The sequence below is a fragment of the Amblyomma mixtum genome, chromosome 9 (assembly GCF_055824585.1).
Source record: "Amblyomma mixtum isolate Tamu chromosome 9, ASM5582458v1, whole genome shotgun sequence".
Taxonomy (NCBI): Eukaryota; Metazoa; Arthropoda; class Arachnida; order Ixodida; family Ixodidae; genus Amblyomma; species Amblyomma mixtum.
In genome coordinates this window covers 92,890,940-92,900,586 of record NC_143020.1, presented here as the reverse complement: position 1 = coordinate 92,900,586, position 9,647 = coordinate 92,890,940, and the positions used below count along the sequence as shown (strand labels likewise).

The 9,647-nt window shown below is 48.1% G+C and overlaps 1 non-coding gene across 1 annotated transcript; it reads right to left on the bottom strand.

Moving 5' to 3' along the window:
* Positions 1 to 6,261: 6,261 nt before the first annotated feature.
* On the bottom strand, positions 6,262 to 6,346 carry TRNASTOP-UCA (transfer RNA opal suppressor (anticodon UCA)). The gene has a single exon. It is a non-coding gene; the product is annotated as a tRNA-Sec (tRNA).
* Positions 6,347 to 9,647: the final 3,301 nt, after the last annotated feature.

Genomic DNA, 9,647 nt, shown 5'->3' with positions numbered 1-9,647 from the left:
AACACAACCGCTGCCTTTCGTGTATATATACTCAAATCCTCTGTAGCACCTTTGGGGCCGGTGACTTGCCCAAAATGATATAACTTCTTAATTGCGCTGACAAATTAAACTTCATGCTTCATAACCTCTAAAATCAATTGCCTCAGGGAGCATTTAGCTATATATTCAAAAGCAGAAAATATAGCGTGTTTACTAGTTGAAAAAATAAAAGTTTTGGCTCGCAGAGAGCATTCTTTTTAGTGTTCAGGGCGCCCCCTCGTGTCTGCAGTTGGATTTGGGCGGCGGCTGTAGTGTTGGCACAAGTGCAGAACGCTTTCGCTACCATCTGTTCCGTACTCCCCGCTTGCGCCCGCACACTCCAGCGACGCGCTGGGAGCGGTCTTTGTACAGGTACATGAAAATAATTGTTAAAAAGCCCACCTTGACAACAAAAGAGCGGTAAAAAGAAAAAAAATAACTTCATGGTTTTTAAAAGTAATTGCGGTCTCGAGAGCTCAAGTGGTATAAGATAAGCTTTTTTAGTTTTGATAAGATATATATGGGCAAATAACCCCCACACCGTATCAAGGGAGAGATAAGAACACTTTACTGCGTCTACCTAGAGGTCGTTCGCGTACGTGGCGCATTCGCGCGGGCGTGTTTGAAGTGTTCCGCAAAACGTAGACTGCGCGTGCATAGACGGGCCTGCAGGGGAAGAAAGAGGATTCCTGTAATTGCTGCACCGCACCACCCAAATGCCGAACCGCGTACTGCCGCATTAAAATGAAAATCGATTTTGAGGAAAGGAAACACGCAGTAAATATTTAACTATTCGGTGGACACCTCAACCGTGCTTTTAAGAAAGGGATGGATGAAATGGAAGAGAGCAGAGGTGCCGTATTAATGGAGGACCCCGGAAAAATTTCAATCACCTGACCTTTACGTGCTCGGCTACTGAGCTGGATGGATGGATGGATGGATGGAAACAACTTTATTAAAAAAAATCTTCCAGGGTGGTCCCCTACTGGTCCAGGAGTCCAGGGACTTGTGCTTCACGTAAAGCCCGATCCACCAGCCATTTCTGGCCGGCGGGCTGAGCGGTCCGTAAAGCAGCCACCCAGGAAGAATGACTGGGATTGGGATGGGGGCGGGTATCCGGGTTCGAATCCAGCGGCCGCATTTAGATGGAGGAAATAAACAGTTGGAAGTCTGCGCCTGTGTTGTCTGTGTTCCTCGTTATCCTGTCCTGTCCCATTTGCGCAGTACTCTTTTCCGCGAAAGGCGCCCGTGTGCTGTGCGATTATGTGCTCGTTGAATATACCCTGGTGGTCGAAACTATTCCAAAAGCATCCTACGGCCCCACTTTCTCGTCTTCTTCATTCACTCCCACCTTCCTCTATTCCCTTCCGGCGCGGCTTAAGTGCCCACCGAGAAGTGAGACAGTCGCTGCGCTGTTTCCACTCTTCATTTCTTCAGACAGACAGAAAAACTATTCGTCATGGTTCGCTACAGAACGAAGGAATTTGGTGCACCCCGCTCTCTGGGTCCTCGTATGACCCCACTGCGCTTAAGTGTTTATGTTCATGAGGTCCATAACACTGGCGGCCCGGCCGGGGGCGATGGTCGGCACGGCCGGGTCCTCCGAGCGCAGCAGGGTCTCCCAGTCCTCCAAGGCCTTGAGGTACTCAGGACCCGCGGCTGAGGATCCGCCGGGCAGAGGGAGAGATGTGGAGGAAAGAAGAGTATGGTTCTGGGCATAGGGTGCAGGCAGGAGTGGGGAAGGAGGTATAATAATGGGATAGGGCAATGGCTGAAGGGAGAGTGTGCGTCATTAGTCTGCGCCAGGATGTGGGGTGTTTGTAATCTAGGGAGCGGCGGGGTAGAGGGTCGAGCTGACGCGAGGCTATAGGCCTGCGTCAGTTCGCTGAATGAGCGCATGCGCTCCTTCGTGAATCCTCGATCAGAGATCACCTGAGCCCGGTTTAAAGAACCTCGGGCTAAAAGGTTGGCGGCCTCGTTTCCGGGATTCTCGGAGTGCGCAGGCACCCATATCAGCTCCACTTGGCGGCGTGGGGGTGCACCGGGCGAGTCCAGTATGCCAAAAGCAGGGACATGGACTTCGAGCAAAATTTAGAATTGCAGTTTTAGAGTCACTTAAAATGTGCCGGGCTTCCGTGCGGGTGATAGCAAGTGCAATGGCGGCTTCCTCTGCAGCCTCTGGGGAGGTGTCTGGAGGGAGAGGTAGTGTGAGGAGGGTGGATGAAGAGGAGTCCACCGCTGCTGCTGTCGCTTCATCACCCGTGCAGGCAGCGTCCACCCATACGGCGTCCGGCTCGGAGGCGTACACTCGATGGAGTGCCTTCGCACGGGCCCTGCGGCGCTGCTCGTGGTGGGATGGGTGCATATTTCTCGGGAGCGGCTTGATCAGCAGCTCGCGGTGAAGCGAGTTGCCCCAAGTGATTGATTGTAAAACATTTTATTCGTCGGAAAGAGCTTGGTAAGAGGTCGCGTTAAAGGTCGAGAGTACGCAGCCGTCGACGACTTTGTCAGCCCACTCCACCGCCAAAACTTGCGTTCTGGGGTTAGAGCTAGCCAGCACGGTCTCCCACCGCTCGAGAGAAGGAACAGTAACTAGATCACCCGGAGGTGGCTCTATTTTGCAGTCCCACAGGATGTGATCATAGGTGGCTCGTTGGCCGCAGTGTTTACAATTTGGGTTGTAAAGATCTGGATAAATGTGCGCGAGGAGTGATGGGGTGCGTATCGATCTCGTCTGTAGACGGCGCCACGTAACCTCTTGTTCTTTGCTTTTGCCCGGAGGGGGGAAAATTCTCCTCTCTAGTTTAAAATGATTGGTGAGATCATGATATGTGATCATGGAGTCCTTCGTGAAGTTCAGGGAGCCAGACTCATCCGCTGCCCGGTCGACGAAACCTCTGGCTTTATTGTGGGCTGCCTTGTTCCCCGGATTCCCCGAATGGGCTGAGACCCATATCAATTCGGAATAATTTGTTGAGAATTTGGTTGCGTTAAGGATTCTAAGGGAGGTGTTTGTAATTCGCCCTTTTGCGAAATTCATCATCATCATCATCATCAGCCTGACTACACCCACTGCAGGGCAAAGGCCTCTCGCATGTCTCCCCAATTAACCCTGTCCTTTGCTAGTTGCCGCCACTGTATCCCCGAAATTATTGATACCCATTTTGGAATCGCTGAGGATGATGCTGCCTTGGGTATGCGCTAGGGCGAGGGCTATAGCCGCCTCTTCTGCCGTTTCAGAGGACTTCGTTTTGATTGTTGCCGAGACGATGTGGTCACCATTCTCGTTCACAGCCACAATTGCAAAGGCATTGGCATGTTTGTATTCTGCCGCATCTACATAAAGTGTTCCAGAGCACTGTCTGTATTTATTATGTAAGGCTTTGGCTCGTGCTTGTCTTCTACCCTCATGGTGTAAGGGGTGCATGTTTTTGGGGAGTGGTTTGATTAGTAGGGCCGTCCTATAGTCGCGGGGTAAGTCTGCTTTAGCATCTTTATTCGTAGGTTGAAAGTTAATTCCCAGCCTGTTAAGAATACTCCTGCCAGTTCTGGAATTGGCTAATCTCGCTGTTTGAGCCATTAAATGGGCTTCTTTAAGTTCATTGTAGGTATTGTGTATTCCTAACCTCATAAGCTTTTCAGTTGAGGCATTTAGTGGGAGTCCTAACGCAGCCTTATAGGCCTGCCGTATCATGCTATCCAATTTGTCCATTTCTGCTTTCGCAAATTTGAGATAAGGGGTCATGGCATAGAGTATCCTGCTTAGCGCAAAGGCCTGCACTAGTCGGCATAAATATCTTTCCCTCACCCCTTGTCTGCGATTAGCTATGCGGCGGATTAATCGCGCCGTCGCTTCTACCGTGCGTTTTAGCTTAGTGAGTGTGTCAGTATTCTTTCCATTTGTTTGTGAATACAACCCCAGTATTCTCATAGTTTGTACCTCTTTGACAGATCGCCCATTAACATAGACGTTTATGTGCGGGGGGGGGGGGGGGGGAGTCGTGGTACGCCTACCTCTTTGTTTACGACGGATCACGAAGAGTTCAGATTTCGGCCGCCGAGAGCCCTTTTCGAAAAGCGCGCGTCTATAGGCGGTCGCGAAGAAACACTACGTGGCGCCCTCGTCACGTAGGAACTAGAGTTACCGTATATAGCATATACAGTAATTCTAGTAGGAACGTTTAAACAGGAAATTGCCAAAGAAAATATCTGCGATAATTGTAGGGGAAGCTCTGCTCGAGGCCAGCACGGTCAGGTACTACGAAATAGACACCGTAGAGTTAATATACAGGGTGTTTCACCTAAGACTTTCTGCAATTTTTAAAAATAAGCTATTCGAATTAGATGCGCGCTTTTTCTGGCATAGCATTGTCAGTGGTGTAGTACATCATAATGCAGCTAAGACGTGCTAACTATCAGGCTTGTTAACCAATATTTAATAGTTAACTTTTAAACTATTACCGTTGGGCTCCTTAATTATTGAGAGGCATGTAGCCCACCGCAAGTGATGTCCATATCCGTTTTTAGAATTTCGAGAACGCGATTATCCTCGGCGCTGTGGCCCAACAAATTTTGGCTATTTCGACGAGTTACGTGCACTGGAGAGGTTGCTTTGCCTGCAAGCTTCTCAAACCGCATGTATTTTGGCGCGATGTAGGCGAAATTTGTTGGGCCACAGAGCCGAGGATAATCGCGTTCTCGAAATTCTAAAGACGGATATGGCCATTACTTACGGTGGGCTGCATGCCTCTCAATAATTAAGGAGCCCAACGGTAATAGTTTAAAAGTTAACTATTAAATATTGGTTAACAAGCCTGTAAGTTAGCACGTCTTAGCTGCATTATGATGTACTACACCACTGACAATGCTATGCCAGAAAAAGCGCGCATCTAATACAAATAGCTTATTTTTAAAAATTGCAGAAAGCCTTAGGTGAAACACCCTGTATAGACACGTTGTACAGAGCGCGCGTGCGGAGAGGAGAATGGAACACCTGAATACTCGATACAGAGTTGAAAGCAATTAGGGCTTAAGGACCGTGGAGAAAAAATATATTTTAAAAGAGTATAAATAACCAAGCGAAGGTTATCTGGCTGGTGGCTGAAATAAAGACAAGACTGAAACTTTACAGATCACGACTAGGTGGCGTCAGCCACCGCCTGATTTAAAGGGTTCAACCTTAATCATCCATTCATACAGCCATCACAGGTCACTTTTTTTTTATTCGGGATGTTTGCCATTTGGCATATGTAAAAGAGAAAGAAAGTTATAAGAAGGAGTGTAAACTTAAAAAGTGGCAAGGTGACTTGACAAGTGTACCAGAGTTGGTATAATAGGTCTATGCACCAGAGCATGGCACCAGAGCCATGCAGCATCTACAGCATGGACAGCAAGGAGGTTAATAACCTCGGAGGTCATGGGTTCGGATCTCACCGGCGGTATGTGGTTGTTTTTTCTTCTGCTTTTCTAATCAATTAGCTTTAAGCGATAACATATTCAGTAATATTCTAAAATGTAACAAGAGCACAAAATAAATAAATTAATTTAAAAAAATCCCCGCTGTCCTTTGGTTTCTGTGGCTGTTAGCTTCTCTCCTATGAAGGAAGACAGCTTTCCTTCTGACGTGGCCACGCTCCAAAAACGCGCGCTTTTCAAAATGGGGGAGCGGCGGCAAAACTTTGTTGCTCTATAACGATAAGAGCAATCGCATTTTAAGAATTCTTAAATAGCATGGCCATTATACTAGCGGCTGGCTTCAAATTTCCAATTGCAACCAAGCGCCTACAGCTGCAGCAGTTAAAAAGTTTCCTATTAAATTTACTCTAGAAGCCTACTAGTTAACGCAATTCGCATGTTTTTTTTAATGTCTGCCAACACCTTACAACCTCACGGAAATCCTCTCACAACCTTAAAAAGTCTACTTTTGAAAATTCTGGTTCACTTTAAGTACTTTGGCGTGTATCCGAGCGCGGTACAAAAGTGCAGGCAATGAATGAGATGTCAACCGGCCTCTTCTAGTCGACATCGCATGAATCTCATAAGGGCTGACATGACTGAGCTCTCATAACAATTGGAAACAAAGAACAAACGGACTGGTTAGGGTGGACGTTAGCAAGGGCCCGTGAGCAAAACAGCACCAATGGTAGAACACTTCAGCATAAGCGGCTGCCCCCAAGGCGAAAGGTATTTGTAAACAAGGAGTCAATCAGTAAAACCGGTAAAACTATGAAAACGTAAAAAAAACGCCCAGAAGGTGGAATCAAACCACTCTGACGTCAGTCACCTATGGGTTTGAAGCCCGCACCCTGGACCACCGAGGCTCGTCTGCATGGAGCTCGTCTGGGCAACATGGCCGCTGCCTTTGGAGTATATACTCAAATCCCCGGAAGCATACTTGGTGCCTGTGACTTGCCCAAGCTGATATAACTTCTTAACTGGGCTGATAAATCAAACTTAATGCTTCATAACCGCGAAAATCTATTGCCAAATGGAGCATTTCGCTATATATTCAAAAGCAGAAAAGATAGCATGCTTACTAGTTATAAAAATAAGATTTTTGGGCCACAGAAAGTTTTTTTTTTTTTATCGTCCAGAGCGCCCCCTCATATTAGAAGTTGGAGTTCGGTGGTGCCTTTAGTACTACAACAGGCATAGAGTTTTTTACTATTAGTAATAGTAAGAAACTCTATGACAACAGGCGTAGAACGCTTTCACTACTATCTGCTCCGCGCCGCCCGCACGCGCCCACAATCCAGCAACGCTCTAGGAGTGGCCTTTGTAAAGGTACTACATGCAAAATACTTTCGTTAATTTTCATTACGGGTTTCAAAACCCCACCTCGACTACAAAGGAGTAGGAATAAAAAAAAAACTTTATTAATTTTAGAAACAACTGCGGTCTCGAGTGCTGGAACAATGTTTAGATAAGATATATTTGGGCACTAATTCCCCAAGGCCCTATCAAGGGGTGAGATATGGACAGTTAGTGGTTTTTGAAGGCAGGAAATGGCTCAGTAACCGTCTCAATTCTTGGTGGACACCTCAACCACGCCGTAAGGAAGGTTGGCGAGAAAGAAAAGGGAGAATATGGATGTTTATCTGGCAGTCGTACAGGATACGTGGGCCCATTCGCGCGGGTGCGTTTGAAGCGCTCCACTAAACGTAGTCTGCGCGTGCAAAGCCATGCCTAGCTACGAGGAGGGGGGTGGGGGGGAGAACCTCCCACCCTAGTAATTTCTTGTACCACACAGACAGACACTGCGCCATTCCATTTCATCAAAAACCAACCAACCAACCACACCACCCAGATGCCTTCGACCGGTAGAACCACGTAGTGCAGCATGAAAACGGAAGCCAAATTTGAGGAAAGGCGCATAAATATCTGTAAGATGGACACTTCAACCACTTTTTGCTGCTGTTTAAAGAGGCTGACGTGAAAGATGGAAGAGAAAAAGATTGGCAGTGGCTTAGCTCTGGTTAAGCCTGGGTAAACAAGCGAAAAGCTGCAGTTATGCTTTGTTTGACGTCATGGCTGTCGCAGTTCGCGCACAATGCACTGGGAGCACCACGATAACGGTGTAGGCAAGCGCGTTATATAGCCCTCCTTGCGCATGCGTAGGTAAGCACGCGGCTGCAACGAAAGGTCAAACGGTGGCGAGGAGGCAAGCGCGCAGTAATAGCGGCGCACATGCGCAGTAGCACCGAAAGGTCGGGCGGCGGCCGCTCAGACCATCTGCGCCTCTTCTGTGACGTCACTCGGTTCTGCGCACGCGCAGCTGTGGCTAATTCTGATCACGGAGCATACGCCAGACCCAGTGTTGACTAGCCTAGTGAAGCTTTTCGCTTCAAAACCAGCCGCAGTGGCTCTGGTTAAGGCGCTTGTCTAGCGAGCTGGAGTACCCGGGTTCGAACCCGACCGCGGCAGCCGCGTTTCGATGGAGGCGGAACGCAAACTGCGCCCGTGTGCTGCGCGATGTCAGTGCACGTTAAAGATCCCCAGGTGGTCGAAATTATTGGGAGACCTCCACTACTGCACCTCTTTCTTCTTTCACTCCACCTTCCCTTCCAGCGCGGTTCAAGTGTCCACAGAGATATATGAGATAGATACTGCGCCATTTCCTTTCCTCAAAACCAATTTTATTATTGAAACTGAGCTGCTTGGGTTCAATGTTCAATGGCCAGCACTGCATGAAAGGAGGTCATCATGAAAGGAAAGACATGGTAACTGCCTGTGTGTGGACATCAGTCAGGAAAGCATTCAGCCAACTTAAGCAGTTAAGAAATGAACTAGTACTTCATTATGATTAGTGACTTCCCTCAGGGTTTGGCTAGCATTACTTCAAAGTAATCATTGCTAATATGTCGCAACATGCAAGATGTTTCACTCTATTCAACATCAGTTTTTCATACGAATGCTGCAATACCTATAGTGCACCACTTCAAACCTTATGCAGCCAAATGGATACCAGATTTATGCATATTTGCAAATACGTGGAGGCTCACAAAGAGGGTTCAGCTTAAGTTAAGAACAACACAGCGAGCTATGGAAAAGAAAATGATAGGTGTAACATTAAGAGATCGGAAGCAGGCAGAGTGGGTGAGAGAACAAACGCATGTTAATGATATCCTAGTTGAAATCAAGAAGAAGTGGGCTTGGGCAGGGCATGTAATGCGAAGGCAAGATAACCGATGGTCCTTAAGGGTAACGGAGTGGATTCCAAGAGAAGGCAAGCGTAGCAGGGGGCGGCAGAAAGTTAGGTGGGCGGATGAGATTAAGAAATTTGCGGGGATAGAGTGGCGGCAACTGACAAAGGACAGGGTTAATTGGAGAGACATGGGAGAGGCCTTTGCCCTGCAGCGGGCCCTAAAACAGGTAAGGCCGTGAATACGGACAACCTGAGGCCCATATCACTGACCTCATGTGCGGGCAAGCTTATGGAGACGATGGTACGGGATCGCCTCTCTCCATACCTGGAGAGTAAGGGCTTCTTTGCAGTCACCATGTTCGGGTTTCGCCCTCACATGTCTGCACAGGATGTCCTTCTCCAGCTGCACAGGGATGTAGTACGACCCACAACTATGCAACACAATGACAAAGCCATCCTCGCCCTTGATCTGAAAGGGGCTTTCGACAATGTGAAACACGGAAGCATCCTGGCCAACTTGAGTTCTACCGATTGTGGGGCTAGGACCTACGCGTATGTAAGAGATTTCTTGTCTAATCGCCAGGCCTTTCTTCGGATTGAGGGCGAGGAATACGGCCCTTACATGATGGGAACACGGGGTACCCCTCAGGGAGCAGTGTTATCACCGCTCCTGTTCAACATTGCTATGATGCGCCTCCCAAGCCAATTGGCCCGGGTGGAAGGCATTCAACACGCGTTATATGCAGATGATATTACAATTTGGACCACTCAGGGGAGCCTTGGGGACATGGAAGACCGCCTTCAGCAGGCTGCTTCTATAGTCGATGCGTATGCTAATGACTGTGGGCTCCAATGTGCTCCAGCGAAATCAGAGCTTCTGCATGTCAGAGCGAACCCAAAGGATAGGACAGCAATACACATCTCTCTGTCAGGAGGTCCTATTAGAGAGGTGGAGGAGCTCCGTATTCTGGGCCTTTTCATTCAC